The sequence below is a fragment of the Amblyraja radiata genome, chromosome 11 (genome assembly GCF_010909765.2).
Source record: "Amblyraja radiata isolate CabotCenter1 chromosome 11, sAmbRad1.1.pri, whole genome shotgun sequence".
NCBI classification, from domain to species: Eukaryota; Metazoa; Chordata; class Chondrichthyes; order Rajiformes; family Rajidae; genus Amblyraja; species Amblyraja radiata.
The window spans coordinates 6,856,878-6,878,957 of NC_045966.1; the positions used below are offsets into that span (position 1 = coordinate 6,856,878).

The following is a 22,080-nucleotide window of genomic DNA, read 5'->3' on the forward strand; positions in this document are numbered from 1 at the left end:
CAATATCTGACCAATTTCTGTTTAACACATTTGGTCTGCCGTGAGCATTTTTCTCGCCCAAAACAGTTCATATCTAGCAAACCGATCAACGAACCAGACAGCAGTTGGACGCAGTCATAGAACCATAGACAATAGGTGCGGGAGTAGAGGCCATTCGGCCCTTCGAGCTTGCACAGCCATTCAATATGATCATGGCTGATCATCCAACTCAGTATCCTGTACCTGCCTTCTCTTCATACCCCCTGATCCCTTTAGCCACAAGGGCCACATCCAACTCCCTCTTAAATATAGCCAATGAACTGGCCTCAACTACCTTCTGTGGCAGAGAATTCCACAGATTCACCGCTCTCTGTGTAAAAAGCGTTTTTCTCATCTCAGTCCTAAAAGATTTCCCCTTTATCCTTAAACTGTGACCCCTTGTTCTGGACTTCCCCAACATCGGGACCAATCTTCCTGCATCTAGCCTGTCCAACCCCTTAAGAATTTTGTAAGTTTCTATAAGATCCCCCCTCAATCTTCTAAATTCTAGCGAGTACAAGCCGAGTCTATCCAGTCTTCATATGAAAGTCCTGACATCCCAGGAATCAGTCTGGTGAACCTTCTCTGTACTCCCTCTATGGCAAGATTAGGAGCCCAATACTGTACCAATACTCCAGGTGTGGTCTCACCAAGACCCTGTACAACTGCAGTAGAACCTCCCTGCTCCTATACTCAAATCCTTTTGCTATGAATGCTAACATACCATTCGCATTCTTCACTGCCTGCTGCACCTGCGTGCCTACTTTCAATGACTGGTGAACCATGACACCCAGGTCTCGTTGCATCTCCCCTTTTCCTAATCGGCCACAATTCAGATAATAGTCTACTTTCCTGTTTTTGCCACCAAAGTGGATAACCTCACATTTATCCACATCTGCTATGCATTTGCCCACTCACCTAGCCTATCTAAGTCCCCTTGCAGCGTCCTAGTTTAGAGGGGTTTAAACGGTTTAGAGATGTTTAGAGGGCTTCAGATGGGTTCAAAAGGGAACTGCAGATGCTGGAATATCGAAGGTACACAAAATTGCTGGAGGAACTCAGCGGGTGCAGCAGCATCTATGGAGCGAAGGAAATAGGCGACGTTTCGGGCCGAAACCCTTCTTCAGACGTTTCGGCCCGAAACGTCGCCTATTTCCTTCGCTCCATAGATGCTGCTGCACCCGCTGAGTTCCTCCAGCAATTTTGTGTACCTTCAGATGGGTTCAGGTGTGTTTAGAGGGGAATAGAGGGGAATAGGGGGGCTAGAGGGGGGTTTAGAGGTGTTCAGGGGGTCCCAGAGGGGTTTAGAGATGTTATAAGTCCCCCGTGAGAAATTGTAATTCTCTGAAATTGAAGATAGACATAAAGCTGGAGTAACTCAGCAGGACAGGCAGCGCAGCGACTCTGGAGAGAAGACCCTTCTTCAGACTTCTTCAGACTGAACTGAACTCGCGTCGGTGAGAGTACTTGTGATTGTCTGAAGAAGGGTCTCGACCAGAAACGCAACCCTCTCCCCAGAGCCGCTGCCCGTCCCGCTGAGCCACCTTCAACTTCAGAGCCAAACAAAAAACACAGAGTGCTGGAGGAACTCAGCGGGCCAGGCGGCTGCCTCACCCGCTGGGTGTCTCCAGCATTTTTGTCTACCGCAAAACGTCAATGATTCCGGGAATGTTGAGGTGATAGAGAGGGAGTGGGAGAGCTAGAGAGAGATGAGATGGGGAGCGGGAGAGAGCGCGCGAGAGAAAGAGGGAGGGAGGGAGAGAGCAAAAGACAGAGAGACACAACGTGGGTCGGTAGGTGAATGACTAACCTGCACACCAGGAAGAAGCCCCTTCTCACGGTCCGGGGCCCTCACTCATGATGGTGAGTTTAATGATATTCTCAACGTGTCATCGATCTACATTCCTCAGTAAATGTAATTGTGTTTTAAACAAGTATTAATGACGCCGCGTGAATTTTATTCAAAGGAACACGGCGTCATTAATACTTGTTCAAAACACAATAACATTTACTGAGGAATGCGGATGGATGCAGATTGATGACATTGCATAACAAAGTGTTAACTACTTGCTTGTTAAGAAGTGCTAACAGTACTAGTTAACAAATCGTTTGTGTCTGATGGCCATGCAGCGGTTGTTATACATGTTCGTTTAAAAAAAATCCGGATGGCGAATTAAAAAAAATCTTTATTTAACAAAGAGAATTCGTATTTCCATACGAAATACGGAACATTAGTGCGGGGCCCCGCTTAGGCGTGGGGCCCAATTGGGAGCAATCGGTCAAATCGGCTTAAGGCCGGCTCTGCTGTCCTGCGCGTGACTCCCGGTTAGGGTTAGGCTTGGGGTTAGGGACCACAGATGGGTTATAAAATATTCTTCCTTCAATGCATGGATTTTAAACATTAATATATTAAAATTAATACAATAAAATCAATTGTGCAAATGAAAAAATGTCTGAATCGTTCAGTTTTATTTTGTATTGGTCCACTTCCAGATCCAATCACCGTCTCTAACTTTTCACAGGGATGGATTCAGTGAGTGTAGACTGAACACCCCTCTCCCCTCCACCCCCTTCTTACCCCCTCCCGCCCCCATCCCTCTTTCTCCACTCCTCCCCCTACCTTTCTCCCTTCCCCTCTCTTCCTCCTCTCCGCTCCACTCATCTTCCCCTTCTCCACTCCTCCCCCCGCTCCCCTCACATCCCCTTTTCCCCTCCCTACTCCCATTTTCCAACCTCCCCTCCCTCCCACTTTTCCCGACGCCCCCCATTTGTTGACCCAGCCTGTGACAGCTAGATCCCACTAATAGTACTGCACAAAGTCTACTCCACATCATCTGTTTTAGTAACATTGACTATGGGATAAATGCAGACTTTTGAAACACCCCCCTCCGCCCCCTCGCCTTGCTTCAAAATGGGTGGTGGGTATTTAGACAGTGGCCGGAGCAGGTGGGTGGCACTGCTACATTGACAACATTGCCTGTACCCAGATGAAAAGCCCGCTGACGTATGCCCACCAAGTCCTCACCGACTAGCACACTATCCCACACACGCTAGGGACAATTTATACTTAAAAACCAAGCCTATCGACCTAGAGTTAGGGTTAGGGTTATCTCCCGCACTCCAAAGACGCACAGGTTTATATAAATTGTCCCTAGTGTGTGGGATAGTGTGCGGGGGATCGCTGGTCGCAGACTGGATCCACAAATGGGGGGCGTCGGGGAAAGGGGGGGGGGGTTGGAGATGGGAGGGAGAGGGGGTGAAGGGGATGTGAGGGGAGGGGGAGGGTGAGTGGAGAAGAGGAAGAAGAGTGGAGCGGGGCGAAGGGAGGAAGAGGGGGGAAGGGAAGAAGGGGGGAGAGGGGAGGGGAGAAGGGTGGGGGGGTGGAGAAGGAGGGATGGGGGCAGGAGGGGGGTGGAGGGGAGAGTGGAGTCTACATTCACTGAATCCATCCCTGTGAAAAGTTAGAGACGGTGATTGGATCTGGAAGCGGACCAATACATCTGTAAAACTGAACGACTCAGACATCTTTTCATTTGCACAATTGATTTTATTGTATTAATTTTAATATCTTAATGTTTAAAATCATGGCATTGAAGGAAGAATATTTTACAGCCCATCTGTGGTCCCTAACCCTAACCCTATCAAACCTCTAACCGGGCGTCACTTGCAGGAGAGCATACGTCAGAGTGTATGTCGTGCAACTTGACGGTTTTAAACGGCGTCAGTCACTGACGCTCCGCAGTCGTTGAAAAAATTGCAAAGTGGGACAGGCCCTTTAAGGGAACAACAGCAACAATAATGTGCAGCGGTGTCGAGCGCCAATCCGCTGCCTGAGCCGCTGGTTCACAAACAAGCAGCAACTCCACAGGGCAAGGCAGGGAACAAGGATAAAGCAGGAGCTCTCTGACACAGTTTGCATCAGGCCATCTGCTGTCCACATCAGCCAAGTGCCTTCGCTTGCCAAGCTGGTCAAAATGACACGGCTTTTAGGTTGCCCGGTGGGACTTTAGGTGGCCATTGGCTACCGGGCAACTGTTAATTTCGAGCCCTGCCTGGTTTGGAACACGTCATCCTGGGTGCAGATGCGGCGTAAACGGAGGAATTGGAGTAGGGGATGAAGTCCTTACAGGAAGAAGGGTGGGAAGAAGTGTAGTCCAGATAGCCATGGGAGTCAGTGGGTTTATAGTAGATGTCGGTCAGTAGTCTGTTACCTGCGATGGAGATAGTGAGGTCTAGAAACAGTAAGGAGATGTCGGAAATGGTCCAGGTGAATTTGAATGCCGGATGGAAGTTAGTGGTGAAATGGATGGAAGTCAGTGACTTCTGTATGGGTGCAGGAGGTAGCACCAATGCAGTCATCGTTGTAGCCAAGGTAGAGTTCGGGGATAGGGCCACGGTACGCCTCGAACAAGGATTGTTCGACTTACCCTACAAAGAGGCAGGCATAGCTGGGTTTCTTGATTTAAGCGAGGTTGGCAAGGAAGGTGGTGGTTTGCCATCACTTTGAACAGCTGCATTCCTTCTGATGAAAGTACTCACATAGGACAGCTGGGTAGGGAGTTCCAGAATTTATACCGAGGGGTGATCAATGACTGATGATATAAGGCTGGATGAAAAAGGATTGCTATCTAGGTAGGGCAGAGTATTATTTCTAATTGTTCCCATGCTCTATTGGCCTTGTCTATTTTGGTGGTAGATTTCTCAGGTTTAGGAGGTGCTGTCGGAATAGTTGCAGAGGAATAATGGCAGGGCATTTTGCAGATAATACACACTACTGCCATTGTGTACTGGAGGTGAAGAGAATGAATCGGCTTAGTTGATGGCGAGTCAGTCAAGCAGACTGCTTTCTCCTGGTCGGTGAAATAAACACCACCACACAACCAAACACCGTGAAATTAGTGGCAGTTAAAAATATGCAAGTATGCAGATGTATTCCATTCTCAATGTAAGATAGAAGGGTCAGTAGCATTAGGTTTGATGAACCCATTCAGCTAATGCCTCATCCATCTTTTTCATGTTTTTTTATGTACGGGCCCAGCGATGCCCATTTGACATTAGAGACTAGAGAGAAGGCTACAGTTACTTACACCATCTGCTGTAATCATAATGTTTCTTCTTCTCAGGAGTTGCCGGCTGGCTTTATCATATCAGTTGATTTAAAACGATTCTAAGGCAATCAATTCTTCATGCTGGCTGAATGCTAAAATAATTAAGATAATCAGGCAGTACAAGTTTTATACCCAGTTTGAGCAATCATTGGTTAATAGCATATCAATATTAATTTTTCACACTGATCCAATTTATTCTCCATCAGGTTTTACATGTATTCTTGCAGCGGGTGAGGCAGCATCTATGGAGCGAAGGAATAGGTGATTTTTCGGGTCGAGACCCAGTTTTAGTTTAGTTTAGAAATACTTTCCTACCAGTTCTTTCCTACACACTAGAGACAATTTACAGAAGCCAATTAACATAGAAACCGGGAAAAAACCCACATGGTCACAGGGAGACAGAGAGAATGTGTAAACCGTACGGACAGCACCTGTTGTCAGGATCGATCTCGGGTGTCTGGCACTGTAAGGCAGTGGCTCTACTGCTGTGCCACCTCATAGTGTTAATGATTATGATGTATTTGACTGCTGAATCCTTAAATTCCATGTCTCCTTTGAGATGCCGCTTAAAATCTTTCATTGACCAAGCTTCTGGACACCTCATCAGTCCTCGTTCCCTTAGGTAGCTTGGTGAAAATTTTGTATTTATTAATGCTCTAAAAGATGCCCTGGGACATGTTATTACATTTGTTATATAAATGCAAGTAGCTTTTGATTAAGATCGATCATGTGGAGTTTTCCTGAATTAATAATTTACTGACTTGGATACAATTCCGAGTGGTGAATTAAATAAAGACCAGAGAATAAAAGTGGGATTTAGTTTAGTTTAGTTTAGAGATGCTTGCATTAATCCAGTACCCAATGTCTTCTCAGTAATTGACATTTAAAAGGGTTGTGTTTGAAACCATAGCCATTTATATTATAATTTACTTCATGTATGATAGAAGTTCATTTTATAAAGGATTTCTAGCGTGGTATAGTAATCTAAAGCACAGTTCAACAAATAACAAGGTATATCTATGTGCTGGGTCAGGACAGGTCAAGATAGTTAGCGATCCATGCTTCTGCTTTCTGTGGAGCAATATATCCAGAGACTTTTCAAATGTAAGAAAACGTTCAGACACCCATCATTAGTTAGACTGCTCCATCTATAGACATAAAGGTCAGTCACCAAAACTGCATCATGGCAGGTAACAGGAATGGCTTATTTATTTAAAATATCATAGTATGTGGCAGGCTGCTGATTTTCATTGCCATTTTTCAGAACACGAAACTGCATCTCGTTAGTCATATATGCACATAGCTTTATTAGGATTACTAAATCCTGAAGGATCAGGGCATGATGGATTGTACCACTGAGATTGAATTTTCAACATTTATCATTTTCTGAATGTCTAGTTGGTCTGTGATCTGAAATAAAATTTCTCGTGCTGAATCCTTCTGTTTCTTGGGAGCTGGTGTGACCAATTGATTCTGGAGTAGTCGATGGTTTTCTGTACCTTTCGATTGTCGCAATACGGTACACATTGACCCTTCCTTTCTCCTTGTCTCTCTCCATGCTCCAAATAGTGCAGGTGAGCACCAACATAGAGCCATTAAACGATCAAGAGACTAGGATAGGATGTTATCTTGGTATTCGGAATGAGAGCCCATATGCAGCCCATGGATAACTTTGTGCGCTGCATGCTTCACAACCAGGCCTTCTTAAGAGCCCTACACTCTGGAGGTGTCCAGTTGCATATATTGACAACTGAGACGGAATGTAATTCCAGACGATGTCAAAGAATCATATCTATCTATCTATCTATCTATCTATCTATCTATCTATCTATCTATCTATCTATCTATCTATCTATCTATCTATCTAAACTGTGTGTGTGTGTGTGTGTGTGTTTGTGGGTGTATGTCAGATTCGATTTTCAGATATTTTTTCAGATTAGATTTTTGGCCTTTGATTCCTTGGTCCGCCAAAACCATACGCAGAAACTCTGAGATTTTTTCCATCTCGCTAGCGATTTCACTTTTACATTCGCTAATCCACTCCTCATTACATTAAGACATTTTTATGTACACATTTTTTAATAAAATCCTCCCCCCCCCCCCACTCACTCATTTTAAAATCTAAACAGGACACACGAGCTGCTGACGTCACAATGCCACATGCCGACCAATCCAGGCCCACCTGCCTCCAGGCCCCGCCCCCCCGCCGCTGTGGATTACAGGCGCAGAGAGATCGAGAAACTTCTGCAGAACATTCTACAGCTCCGTTCCGCTGTAGCTTCTTTGTTCTACACATCTCGGGGCAGTGACTCCTCACGCGCTGAATCTTATCATCACTGTTGGCGCAGCTCGTGAAGCCTTGCACGCTCATTCCAGCTGGTGGTTTACAGAGTCAAAAGTCACTTCTCATGCCAAGTACGCTCGCGCCACGCTTCCGGCAGCTCGACTCCCGCCCGTTCCCTCTCCTCTCACATCACCCTCTTCCCCTCTCCTCTCCCCTCCCCTTCCCCCACCCCTCTCTACCCCCCACAACCACCGTTCCCCCCCCTCCCCACCCCCTTCCCCTGTCTCCCCGTTCACCCCCCCCGCTCTCCTCCTCTCCCCCCATCCTCATCCCCCTCTCTCTCCCTCCCCCCCTCTCCTCTCCTCCCCACTCTCTCCCCATCTCCCCCTCCCCACTCTCTCCCCATCGCCCTCTCCCTTCCTCCCCCACCCTCACCCACCCATCCTCTCCTCCTCCCCTCCCCCCTCCTCCCCTCCCCCCTCCTCTCCCTTTATTCTCGGGTCTCTTGCTCTTCTGTCTCTGCCCCTATCTCTGTCTCTCCACATTCTCTCTCTGCCCTCACTATCTCCCCCCCCCCCCCCCCCAGACGCGCCTGCGAGTTGGGGGCTATGCGTCAGTGGATAGGGCGGTTATGGGGTAAAAGGAGCAAATTAATAATATTAATATAATATCAAGGGGGGTAGTTAGCGTGTGTGCGGGATGGTAGTTAGTGTGTGTGACGCCACATGCTCCCCCCCCCCCCCCCCCCCGCAACCGCACGTTGGGGGAACAGACCCAAAGGGTCTGCACTTGGTCTAGTATACATTAAAACTGTTTGTGTGTGTGTTGTGTGTGTTCCCGATGTTGGGGAAGTCCAAAACAAGGGGTCACAGTTTAAGGATAAGGGGGAAGTCTTTTAGAACCGAGATGAGAAAATCATTTTTCACACAGAGAGTGGTGAATCTCTGGAATTCTCTGCCACAGAAGGTAGTTGAGGCCAGTTCATTGGCTATATTTAAGAGGGAGTTAGATGTGGCCCTTGTGGCTAAAGGGATCAGGGGGTATGGAGAGAAGGCAGGTACAGGATACTGAGTTGGATGATCAGCCATGATCATATTGAATGGCGGTGCAGGCTCGAAGGGCCGAATGGCCTACTCCTGCACCTATTTTCTATGTTTCTATATGTTTCTATGTGTGTTTGTGTTTTTGCCTGCGAATTATCTCTTCGAAAACCAGACGTCGAAGGGGAAATTTTAACATATTTCAGTAGAGATTTTACTTGTGATTTTACAAATCCTCTGTACACTTGGCACATTTTCCTGACTTTTTTATTAAATTTGTTGACCAATCTGATCTTTTTTTTAAATCTAACCGCTGCCCAGCTGCTGACGTTACAATTACAGTGAAATTTTAACATCTTCTGGGAGAAATTTTCCTTATGATTTCAAAAATCCAGTTCTCTCTAAATTTGGTCAATTATTTCCCAAGATATTTACCAAAATATATAACCAAACTGAGATTTTAAAAAAATATGAAGGTTGCTCAGCTGTTGACCTCACAATGCCTTTCCTCGTGCCCCCTCCCCCCCCCCGCCGCTCTGGATTAATGTAGCTGCTGTCAACGCGCATGTGCAGTTTTCAACGAGGTACGTTAGCCCACTCACCCCCCCGTTCTTCAAAAGGCAGAGAAAGATCGAGAAAGTTCTGCTGCAAAGACCCTACAGCTCTGCTCCGCTATTGGATCTTTGATCTGCAGATCACTCACGCTCGCTGAAGAAGCTTCTCCTCATTGTCGGCGCAGCTCGTGAAATCCTGCCCGCCCGCTCACTCAGCTGCCGGTTTCAAGAGAGTCAAGCCGGTGCTGTTTCTCTACGCTGTTCGCAGCCCACTCACTCGCCCGGCTCCCCATTCCCCCCCCCTTCTCACCTACTCCCTCCCTCTCCCCCCTCTCCTCTCTACCCGTCACAGGGGACGACCTCTCCACGACAGTGTCCGCGGCCTGATCCTCTGTAACGCTGGCGGAAGCTTTTGGCAGTCCTCAGCAAAGAGCCTGTAGCTCGCTATAGGATCTTTGGTCCTCGGATCGCTCCGGGTTCGTTCGGGGCATCCACGACCTGCCGCCCCGCCCCACTCCTCTTTCTCTCTCTCACTCTCTCTCTCTCTCTCTCTCCCCCCTCTCCCTCTCTCTCTCCCTCCTCTCCCTCTCTCTCTCCCCCCTCTCTCTCTCCCTCTCTCTCTCTCTATCCTCTCTCTCTTCCCTCTCTCTCCCCCTCTCTCTCTCTCCCCCCTCTCTCGCCCCTCTCTCTCTCTCTCTCTTCCCCTCTCTCTCTCCTCTCTCTCTCTCTCTCCCCCTCTCTCTCCATCACCCCCATGCCCTCCCTCTCCTAAACCCCCTTCTCCCCTGCACCCCGCCCCTATCCCCTTCCCCCCCTCTCAGCCCCCCTCTCCCGCTCTCTCCTCCCCTCTCTCTCCTCCCCTCTCTCTCCTCCCATCTCTCTCTCTCCCCTCCTCACCCACCCCCCCTCTCCTCCTCCCTATACTCCCCTCTCCTTCTGTCTCTGCCCCTCTCTCTCTGTCTCCCCATTCTCTCTCTGCCCTCACTCTCTACCCCCCCCCCCCCTCTCTAGACGCGCCTGAGAGTTGGGGGCTATGCGTCAGTGGATAGGGCGGTTATGGGGTAAAAAGAGCAAATTAATAATATAAATATAATATCAAGGGGGGTAGTTAACCTGCGTACGGGGGGGGGGCGGTAGTTAGTGTGTGTGTGGGGGTGGTTAGTGTATGTGACACCGCATGCCGCCCCCCTTCCAGCCCCCCCCCCCCCCGCAACCACGCGTTGGAGGAACAGACCCAACGGGTCTGCACTTGGTCTAGTAACTTATAAAACTCTGATCTTGATTGTGTGTGTGTGGGTGTCTTTTCAAATGTGATTCACATCTCCTCGAAAAGCTGACGCGGTAACGGTGAAATTTTTATATATTCCGGTAGAGATTTACCTCATGATTTCGAAAAGTCCCTCATCTGTAAATTTGATTCATTATTTCCCGAGTTTTTTACTAAAATTGTTCACCAATCTGACATATTTAAAAAATCTAACTGCTGAAGCGAGCTGGATGACGTCACAATGGCTCCCCGTGTCTCCCTCTCTGTGTGCCTCCGTCTTCCTCTCTGTGCCTCCGTGTCTCCCTCTCTGTGCCTCCGTGTCTCTCTCTGTGCCTCCGTGTCTCCCTCTCTGTGCCTCCGTATCTCACTCTCTGTGCCTCCGTGTCCCTCTCTGTGCCTCCGTGTCCCTCTCTGTGCCTCCGTGTCCCTCTCTGTGCCTCCGTGTCTCCCTCTCTGTGCCTCCGTATCTCACTCTCTGTGCCTCCGTGTCCCTCTCTGTGCCTCCGTGTCTCCCTCTCTGTGCCTCCGTGTCCCTCTCTGTGCCTCCGTGTCCCTCTCTGTGCCTCCGTGTCCCTCTCTGTGCCTCCGTGTCCCTCTCTGTGCCTCCGTGTCCCTCTCTGTGCCTCCGTGTCTCTCTCTGTGCCTCCATATCTCCCTCTCTGTGCCTCCGTGTCCCTCTCTGCCTCCGTCTCCCTCTCTGTGCCTCCATATCTCCCTCTCTGTACCTCCGTGTCTCCCTCTCTGTGCCTCCGTGTCTCCCTCTCTGTGCCTCCGTGTCTCCCTCTCTGTGCCTCCGTATCTCCCTCTCTGTGCCTCCGTATCTCCCTCTCTGTGCCTCCGTGTCTCCCTCTCTGTGCCTCCGTATCTCCCTCTCTGTGCCTCCGTATCTCCCTCTCTGTGCCTCCGTGTCGCTCTCTGTGCCTCCGTGTCGCTCTCTGTGCCTCCGTGTCCCTCTCTGTGCCTCCGTATCTCCCTCTCTGTGCCTCCGTGTCCCTCTCTGTGCCTCCGTGTCCCTCTCTGTGCCTCCGTATCTCCCTCTCTGTGCCTCCGTGTCCCTCTCTGTGCCTCCGTGTCTCCCTCTCTGTGCCTCCGTGTCCCTCTCTGTGCCTCCGTGTCCCTCTCTGTGCCTCCGTGTCCCTCTCGGTGCCTCCGTGTCCCTCTCTGTGCCTCCGTATCTCCCTCTCTGTTCCTCCGTGTCCCTCTCTGTGCCTCTGTCTTCCTGCCATAGAGGGAGTACAGAGAAGGTTCACCAGACTGATTGCTGGGATGTCAGGACTTTCATATGAAGAAAGACTGGATAGACTCGGTTTGTACTCGCTAGAATTTAGGAGATTGATGGGGGATCTTATAGAAACTTACAAAATTCTTAAGGGGTTGGACAGGCTAGATGCAGGAAGATTGTTTCCGATGTTGGGGAAGTCCAGAACAAGGGGTCACAGTTTAAGGATAAGGAGGAAATCTTTTAGGACCGAGATGAGGAAACTTTTTTTCACACATCTCTGGAATTCTCTGCCACAGAAGGTAGTTGAGGCCAGTTCGTTGGCTATATTTAAGAGGGAGTTAGATGTGGCCCTTGTGCCTAAAGGGATCAGGGGGTATGGAGAGAAGGCAGGTACAGGATACTGAGTTGGATGATCAGCCATGATCATATTGAATGGCGGTGCAGGCTCGAAGGGCCGAATGGCCTACTCCTGCACCTATTTTCTATGTTTCTATGTGTCCCTCTCTGTGCCTCCGTGTCCCTCTCTGTGCCTCCGTGTCCCTCTCGGTGCCTCCGTGTCTCTCTCTGTGCCTCCGCATTTCCCTCTCTGTTCCTCCATGTCCCTCTCTGTGCCTCTGTCTTCCTCTCTGTGCTTCCGTCTCCCTCTCTGTGCCTCCGTCTCCCTCTCTGTTCCTCCGTGTCCCTCTCTGTGCCTCCATGTCCCTCTCTTTGCCTCCATGTCCCTCTCTGTGCCTCCGTCTCCCTCTCTGTGCCTCCATCTACCCCTCCGTGTCTGTGAATTGGGGGCTATGTGTGAGTGGATAGGGCGGGGCATGGGGTAAAAGGAGTGAATTAATAATATTAATATAATATCAATGGGGGTGGTGTGTGTGTGTGATGGGGGGGTTAGTGTGTGTGTGTGAGAGGTTGGTTAGTGTGTGTGTGACGCCGCAGACCGCCGCTTCCCCGCGCAACCGCGCGTTGGGGGAACAGACCCAACGGGTCTGCACTTGGTATAGTTATATTATAAAACTCTGATCTTGGATTTTACTTATTTATTTGTTTGTTTGTTTACTTGTGTCTTTTTCCGTGTATTTTTCTTTGATTTTTACATATTCCGGTAGAGATTTACCTCATGATGTCAAAAATTGCCTCATCTGAAAATTTGATTCATTATTTCCCGAGTTATTTCTTCAAATTCTTCACCAATCTGAGATTTTTTAAAAAACTAACGAGCCGATGACGTCACAATGGCTCCTCTCGCTCACAGTCGACCGGCCTGCTGTCCGCAGTGCTCCGCCCCGCCCGAGGCCCAGCTGCCCCTCCCCCCCCCCCCCCAAGGGCTCTGGATTGAAGCCTATGACGAGTTACATTAACTCCCCCCCCCCCCACCGACTCACAGTCATTTTGTCGCTTCCTGACTCCCAGTCGACAAGCACTCGGCCGTCCGCAGTGCCCAGCCCCGCCCACAGCCCAGCAGCCCTCCGCCCCCAGGGCTCTGGATTGAAGCCGCTGAAAAAACACAGTACGCTCGTGCTTCGGCTCGGGTTTCCCGAGAAACCCGAGAGATGCCGAGGTGCCCCCGAGTGCGGCCAGCCGTAGCGCCCCTCCCCGCCCCGTCCCGCCCGCTGCCCAGCAGCCCTCTCCCCCCCAGGGCTCTGGATTGAAGCCGCTGCTTTTGACCGTCCTCAGATCGCGTCCGCCCCGCTGCCTCCCTCGAGTCTCCGCCACCCGCTCGCTGTGGGCCCCGCAGCCCGTTCGTCCGTCCTGCTCCCCTCCTCCTCCATTCCTCCCCCTCCTCCTCTCCCCCCCCCCCCTCTCCCCTCTCCTCCCCCTCTCTCACCGCTCCCCCTCTCTCTCCTCCGCTCCCCCTCTCTCCCCCCCTCCTCTCTCCCCCCTCCCTCCCCCTCCTCTCCTCCCTCCCCCTCTCTCCCCCCTCCCGTGTGAACATAGGATCCAACGGGTCCCACTTAGTCTAGTATTATTATAAAACTCTGATCTTGGATGTTTATGTATTTGTTTGTTTGCTTGTTAATTTGCCTTTGTGTTTGATTCTCTTTTTCTTTGATTCACGTCTCCTCGAAAACCCGACGCGCTAACGGTGACATTTTTACATATTCCGGTATAATTTACCTCATGATGTCAAAAATCGCCTCATCTGAAAATTTGATTATTTCTAAAATCTAACGAGCTGATGACATCACATGGCTTCTCTCGATCACAGTCGACCGGCCGGGCGTCTGCAGCGCTCCGCTCCGCCAGAGGCCCAGCCGCCCTCCCCCCCGCCCCCCCTCCCCCCGGGCTCTGGATTGAAGCTGATAACGAGTTATGTTAACAACCCCCCCTCCCCGACTCACAGACATTTTGTCGCCTCCCGACTCACAGTCGACTCGCACTCGGCAGGCCGTCCGCAGAGTAGCGCACCGCCTCGCCCACAGCCCAGCCGCCCAGCAGCCCTCCGACCCCAGGGCTCTGGATTGAAGCCACTGAAAATGCAGTACGCTCGCGCCTCGGCTCGGGTCTCCCAAGAGAACCCTAGGGATGCCGAGGAGCACCCGAGTGATGACATCGCAAAGAGAGAGCTTTAATTTCCAGAACATTCTTCACTGCCCCGCACCGCCCGCAGCCCAGCAGAGATCCCGAAAGCTGCCGAGGCCTGTCGTCCGCTCGCAGTCGGCCCCGTCCGCTCGCCGAGTTCAAGCCCACCTTCTCCCTCTCTCTCCCCCCCTCCCCCTCCTCTCCTCCCTCACTCCCCCCTCCCCCCCTCCTTTCCCCCTCCTCCCCCCCTCCTCTCCCCCACTCCCCCCTCCTCTCTCCCCCCTCTCTCCCTCCTCCCCTCTCTCCCTCCTCCCGTCTCTCCCTCCTCCTGTCTCTCCCTCCTGCCGTCTCTCCCTCCCCCTTCCCCCCTCTTCCCCCTCCAGCACCCCCTCCACTCTCTCTCCCCCCTCTCCACCCTCGCCCTCCCCCCTCTCTCCCCTCTCCCTCCCTCCTCTCTTCCTCCCCCTCTCCCCTCTCCTCTCCCCCTCTCGTCTCCTCTCCCCCTCTCCTCTCCCCCTCTCCTCTCCCCCCTCCTCTCCCCCCCCCTCCTCTTCACCCCCTCTCATCCCCGCTCCCCCCCTCTCCCTCTCTCTCTTTCTCCCCCCCTCTCTCTTTCTCTCACCCACTCTCTCTGCCCCTCGAGATAGGGCAGGGATGGGGTAAAAGGAGCCAATGAATAATATTAATATAATATCAAGGGGGGTGGTTAGTGTGTGTGTGTGTGGGGTGGTTAGTGTGTGGGAAGGGGTGGTTTGAAGTCTACTTCTTTGGGATACTCCATTTCCTACATCTATTTCTACCAACAGTAACTCCTCTTTCCATTACACTTTCCTGTACAGCCATAGATGTAATGCCACCTGGTTTGTTATCTGTTCCTTTCCCATTGTTGAGGACCCCAAACAGTCTTCCTTAAAGTCAAAGGCGCACAGTTCACTTTGCCCATGCCAGACATCAAGTGCCTATCTATACTATTTGAAGCACTGATTTATATTGTACAAATTAATATCTTGTATTATCTGTTTCCAATGTAGATTCTGCCATGAAGAAATTAAGTGAATATTGAATAACAGTTTTTGGAAAATCTGCCAATCGGCAAATGTGGCCCACCAGAATCTAGCTGAATAATTTTCTATCCACTCTAATCTCTGTTGTCATCCTCCTACACTATTCCAATGAAACTCACTGAATTTAAGGCATTGCATCTTACCTTCTGACAAAGCACATTACAAGCCTTTTGACTTGATATTGAATTGAACAATTTCTCTTGATTTTTATTCCAGCTTTCTAGCATGTCTTCCAAATTTCTTAAGTAATTTGGTAATATTCTTGTATTTTTGCCTCCTCCAGGCTTTTATCACCATGCATTATCGTTCCATTTCTCATTGTTAATGTATCCTGTCTTCCAGCCTTTGACAGCCCTTTCTTTATTGTCCCTGCTTTTCCCTCCATCTTAAAACCTCTAATAACATTTCCTAATTCTGATGAAGTATTCAAACTGAAACATTATCCATGGAGCCAGAGCCAAAGTTAATTTGTTTCGTCAAGAAATAACTTTTTTCTGCCCTTACTTCAGATTTTGCGCAACTGCAGTATTATTGACAATAAAAACTCAGAAGAAAATAAAAGTTAAACTGCGGAAATCCACGTATCAGATGCCAGAATATGCGATCCTGTTCACAGATGCATTTTGACCATAATACATGCACAAAGTCAGGCAAAACCCCTTTGGGTCATAGAATCATCATACAGGAACAGACTTTTAGTACCTCATCCATGTCAATCAAGACGCCCATCATTTGCCTGTGTTTCACCCATATCCTTCTAAACCTTGGAAAGCCAGTGTGAGAAAGGGCCCCGACCCGAAACATAACCTATCCATGTTCTCCAGTGATGCTGCTGAGTTACGCCAGCATTTTGTTTCTTTCCTAGGTAAACTAGCATCTACAGTTCCTTTTTTTGTTCTTCCAAATGCTTCCTATCCGTGTACCTGTCCAAAATGTCTTTTAATCATTGGCATTTTACTTACCTCAACCACTTCCTCTGGTAGCTCATAGACGTAACAGCCCTGCCTGCTTATCAACTGAACTCCCTGTAGTTGACCTCAGTATCAATTTCCAGCCTCTCAACTCCTTCACTGGTGCCTTGGATCCCGCACCCTTGCCAAATCTAGTTTAAACCTTCCTGAGAAGGACTAGCAATCTGCCCACCAGGATATTGGTCCCCCTCCAGTTCCAGTGCGACATGTCCTTGTATGGGTCACCTCTGCCCCTGAATAGACGGGTGTTTGGCAAATTATGACTTTATTCTGCGTTATATACTGTTTTGATACTGATATTAGCATTTCTAAACATTTATGCCTCATGTGCAGCTAAACACTAATAGCCAACATTGCTTAATTATTTTGTAGATTGGTTCCTAGATTATTTCAACTGACAGTTCTACAGCCTAGGAATATTCCTGTTCCTTGTTTTGTTTAATTTAAGGTGTTGAAGTACTTTGGTGGCTGGGCATGGAACTAACCATGACTGTGAAAAGGGACAGAAGGCAGGCAGAGATGAACAAGAGGCCAGGAATGTGATTAAATGGGCCATGATAAGTGGTTATTTCTGCAAAGGCTTTTTGGGGAACAATTTTCTCATCTCCAGTGACAGCTAGTGCTTGAAATGGCTTTGCTTCAATAAAATGATCATTTGTGAAATCAGCCAACTGCTGCAATCACAACTACAAACCTTATACATGGTAACAATTGTGTTGCCTGGGGCAGTCGAGATGATTGTAGCTGTTAATTTTTGTCTATCCTCCTTCCACACTGTTGAAAAGATAAGCATCCCCATACATTTTGCAGCAGGTTGTAACACAGTTGGTCTCCATCTTCCATCTGGTCCAGAATGACATACAAACTGTGGTATTGGTCTTAGCAATTAGATAGTGTATCATGCATCATTTTATCATAAATCTGCAAGAGTCCTCTACTGCTGTCCAGATGGCGGATGTGTTGCTTGAGGGTGAGGTTAAGGAGAGGTTGGACCAATTTGGATGCGATAGTGGCATTTAAGAAGCTTTTGGATTGGCATATGGCAATGCAGAGAATGGAGGGATATGGATCATGTGCAGTCAGAGCAGATTAGTTGAGCTTGGTATCATGTTTGGCGCAGACATTGTGGGCTGAAGAGCCTGTTCCTGTGCTGTATTATTCTATGTTCACTCCATATTTTTAAATCAAATACATTTAAAATCAGCTGTCTGCTTTTCTGCTTTTGTTATGGAATGCTTTCCTGATTGCTGTAACATGAGGGGTGGAAGGCTGCTGATTTTCAATCAAGGAGATTACAAATGGACTGTGAAGGTGACTTTGGGCCCAGATGTCCCACCTTCATGTTGCAGCATTCTGGCCTGGGTTGCAGGAATCTGCATTGGCTGGCAAACATTCCCGAGGTCACAGATTATATAGTGTTCTTCCCCATGCACTGTAACTTAAACTCAGTAAATACAGCAGCCATTTGGTGAACAGATTGATGGACCACTTTGATGCCCTGAAGCACTTTGAACGCTAATACCTAGAGTCATGATGATGTCTATTTCATATTGCATAGTTGGAGCCTGTGCCTCCACTGCAGCACTTGAACCTTTAGATTTAGAACCTACTTGTGCTAGAATAGGAGATGAGACATTGTCTGTCATTTGCTGTGGAATATCAAATATCCATTCCTTATCGGAAAGAAGGAATTTCAAGCTATATCCACAGTTCCTTGTCAAGCTAATGCTGAATCTTTTCATATTCAATGTTTTCCAGTGCTTCTGTTACTTAGGTCTGCACCCCCATTAGTTTTGCTCAAGGTTCTCACCAGAGTCCTCAAATGTAGTGTGTGATCTTGCTGTTCAGTGAGCTGACACGTATGCTTTCTTTCCACTTCTGTAATTTATACCTGGTGTTTTACCAAATGTAATTCCCTTTTATTTTTGAATCCTCTAAAATACAACATCTACAGTTCAATCTACATTTCAAGTCAAGTCAAGTTTATTCGTCACATACACATACGGGATGTGCAGTTAAATGAAAAGTTCAATTTCAGTGATAAGGTGTATTTACCTTTCTTAATGTATTCACTTTCCTCTGCTAAAAAAGTGATTTGGGGTTTTGAGGTGTGAAGGTAGAAAAAAATATGAAGTGTTTTTTCTTACCTTCTACAGCTACTCAGAGGGAATTGAAGAATGAGAAAGAGGAATACCTATATTAAGTGGTGGTAAAGGCAGCTGCCTTAACAATGTTCCTTTACACAATATTCAGTGTTGGTTCTTCCATGGAGGTTCCAACACACAGATATGCTCCAGGTATTTTTTATTGTGTTCCGTTTTGTGCCACTTACCTTTGCAAGAAATATGTAGGCTGTGGTTGTGATAGATGAATTACTGCCAGTGTGTGCAAGCTGTGAGTTATGGGTGTGAAGCTGGCAACAGTAATAGGTGATGATGAGGTGAAAACAAATAAGTAGCATGGTAGAGATCTGGTTTCGTTGATGGCCGATAATTGAAGGATGTATTATGAATTGAACAATGCTTAAAAAATAAAAGCTTTCAGATGCTGGAAATCTAAATTAAGACAAAATGCTGGAAACTCTCAGCAGGTCATGCAGCATATGAGAAAACAGATGCAGGCTGCTTTTAAGAATAGTATACTGAACTCGTTCTGTTATATGATGTCAGTGAACAGCGTGGGAAATGCTGACTACATTCGGCAATCACTCAAAACACCAGGAGCGTTAATTTGATGTACTGACTGCATCATGGAAATCACTGTGGCTGTTTTGGACATTATCCAGTTTAACGCTCTGCATGTCTTAGTGTGCAGCCGTAAGTATAAGAAGCAGCCTAGATATGACCTTGACTACAGAATTAATATCAATTTTGTTTCAATTAATATTATGTATGTAGTTATACTTTCCTATTCATTTACTTTAAGAGAAAATGACACTAATACATCCATTGTGAAACGTGGTTATATATTTCTTTTGTAAAGAAGATAGGACTTTTCACATTTCAAAAATTGTGCTGTTACAATCAATAATGCACACATATAACTGATGAATATTTTTATTAATATCTTAGTGTGAACATTTTATTCATTTGACGGACTAAATAACTTTAAATTTACTTTTCACATCTGCATAGGTTGTGGTTATTCTGAAATGTAATTTTCAACCTCCAATTATGTCAATTATTTCCTCCATTATGGATTAAGAATGTCTTAGATACGACCCCATAACAAAGAAGAAAGGCACCAGTTGTGAATTTTTGACAATGTCATTGTGAGGTGTTCATTAAAAAGCACGCATCATCTGGGCGATTTACTGTATGACATTGTTTTCTTCCCCTTTTGCATATGCACATAACCTGACTTGGTTCTTTAAAATAGACAAAATCATGCATTCATCAGTTTAGGTTTTGTTACTGGAACATATTTAAAATAAATGCCATTGGGTGAATTACAGATAGATTCAAACAAGTTGTTTGCAAGCCATTATCATAAAAATAGTTTCAGTCACAAATTTTATGCAGAGATTGCACATAGTGAGACATGAAAATTAAAGCATTTCAGAGAAAGTAATCTGCAATTTAACGAGTATTTAATAAAGTTAAGATATTAATACCTTTTTATCAAGGGTAAAGAGGAAGTGGATAAGATTAACTAACTACCATCTGAAAAAAGAGTTAAGTCAGATGAAGAAATAGAGTGTAGGGTAACTCATCATCCATTTAGAGGCTAACATATTGTCGGATACGCTACAAGAAATCCTTGTGAAGTGGGTACAGCTCACCAGCACAATGCCGGATGGTAAATGTACGTTCAGGATACAGTTGTCATTGGATTTGTTACTTAAGACTTTGTGATGACCTTATAACAGATATAATAATTGTATTGGAAGAACTGAGAACGTGGTCCCCGTAAAGCCAGTTATACATGGCTTGCAAATTCTTTAAGTTCCAGAAAAGCATATTAAATATGCAGCACCTGACAAGCCAGTAATTGTCTTTTTTGAAGAAGGCTAAGTCAAAGGGGTCTGGAGGTATTTTTGATCACAATTTGGTGGCCAAAATCTATCAGTCAATCACTGCTATTAATCACTTGTTGTTTTTCAATGGACAATAGGTGTAGGAGCTGACCATTCGGCCCTTCGAGCCAGCACCGCCATTCACTGTATTCATGGCTGATCATCCACAATCAGTACACCGTTCCTGCCTTCTCCCCATATCCCATGACTCTGCTATCTTTAAGAGCTCTATCTAACTCTCTCTTGAAAGCATTCAGAGAATCGGCCTCCACTGTCTTCTGAGGCAGAGAATTCCGCAGATTCACTACTCTCTGGGTGAAAAAGTATTTCCTCATCTCCGACCTAAATGGCCTACCCCTTATTCTTAAACTGTGTCCTGGTTCTGGACTCCTCCAACATCGGGAATATGTTTCCTGCCTCTGGCGTCTCCAATCTCTTAATAATTTTATATGTTTCAATAAGATCCCCTTCTTCCTTCTAAATTCCAGTGTATACAACCGCAATCGCTCCATTCTTTCAACATATGACAGTCCCGCCATCCTGGGAATTAATCTCGTGAACCTACACTGCACTCCTTCAATAGCAAGAATGTCCTTCCTCAAATTTGGAGATCAAAACTGCACACAATACTCCATGTGTGTTCGCACCAGAGCCCTGTACAACTGCAGAAGGTCCTCTTTGCCCCTATACTCACCTCCTCTTGTTATGAAGGCCAACATGCCATTAGCTTTCTTCACTGCCTGCTGTACCTACATGCTTACTTTCAGTGACTAATGTACAAGGACACCCAGAACTCGTTGTACTTCCCCTTTTCCTAACTTGACACCATTCAGATAATAATCTGCCTTCCTGTTCTTGCCATCTAAGTAGATAAACTCACATTTATCCACATTAAACTGCACCTGCCATGCATCTGCCCACTCTCGCAACCTGTCCAAATCACCCTGCATCCTCATAGCATCCTAGCATCCTTCTCACAGTTCACACTGCCACCCAGCTTTGTCATCTGCAAATTTGCTAAAGTTACTTTTAATCCCTTCATTTTAATCATTAATGTATATTGCAAATAGCTGAGGTCCCAGCACCGAGCCTTGCGTTACCCCACTAGTCACTGCCTGCCATTCTGAAAGAAACCCGTTAATTCCTACTCTTTGATTCCTGTCTGCCAACCAATTTTCTGTCCATGTTAGTACCCTACCCCCAATACCATGTGCTCTAATTTTGCCCACTCATCTCCTATGTGGGACCTTATCCAAGGCTTTCTGAAAGTCCAGATACACTACATCCACTGGGTCTCCCTTATCCATTTTCCTAGTTACATCCTCAAAACAATTCTTTTCATACATGATGCACTGTGATTGAAATATAGCCAGCAATATGATTTTGAAAGTATTTTGAAATCTTCATGTTCTCATTCAATCCACCGTATCAATAATTAAAAATATGTACTTGCTTATTATCTGCCAAAGTGAGGGTTGTTTATCTTCTTCCAAACATTCACAGAGGAATTCCTGCTGGTAAATTATTTGATTCCAATTGTAATGCTGGAATAAAAGCACTAACCTAAAGACCGAGAATCTAGATATCAGCAAAAAAGACCATATCAAACTGGGTATAATAATTCTTGATTCAATTCACTACTTTGTGTTTGCAAGATCATTTACTGCCCCTTTGAATCTATATTGGCCGAGAAAATGGATTGGAGATCAAAGTATTCAAAAATATTATAGAATGACAAAACAGCCTCAACGGTTCAAATGGCCTACTCTTATCCCCATTTTCTCATCTGCTATAATATTACTGATGGACTGTTCATCTTTAGAACATCTTGGACATCCAAATTTCAAAAGTGCAGATCATTACATCTACGTTGATGAAATAATTATCACAATCTCTTTGGATTTTATGATGGAATTTTGATTTCCCTTCATCACAAGCTTAGATAATGATGAGCTTCGAACTATTTCCTGTGCCTGATCGCTCATCTTACACGTCAAACAATTGTGTGAAAGTAAAAAAT

General features: G+C 46.9%; 1 protein-coding gene across 1 annotated transcript in view; it reads left to right on the forward strand.

The window, feature by feature from the left end:
* gabrb2 (gamma-aminobutyric acid type A receptor subunit beta2) overlaps positions 1-22,080 on the forward strand; it is a 98,802-nt gene that overhangs the window by 41,669 nt on the left and 35,053 nt on the right. The gene's annotated exons all lie outside the window — the stretch shown is intronic.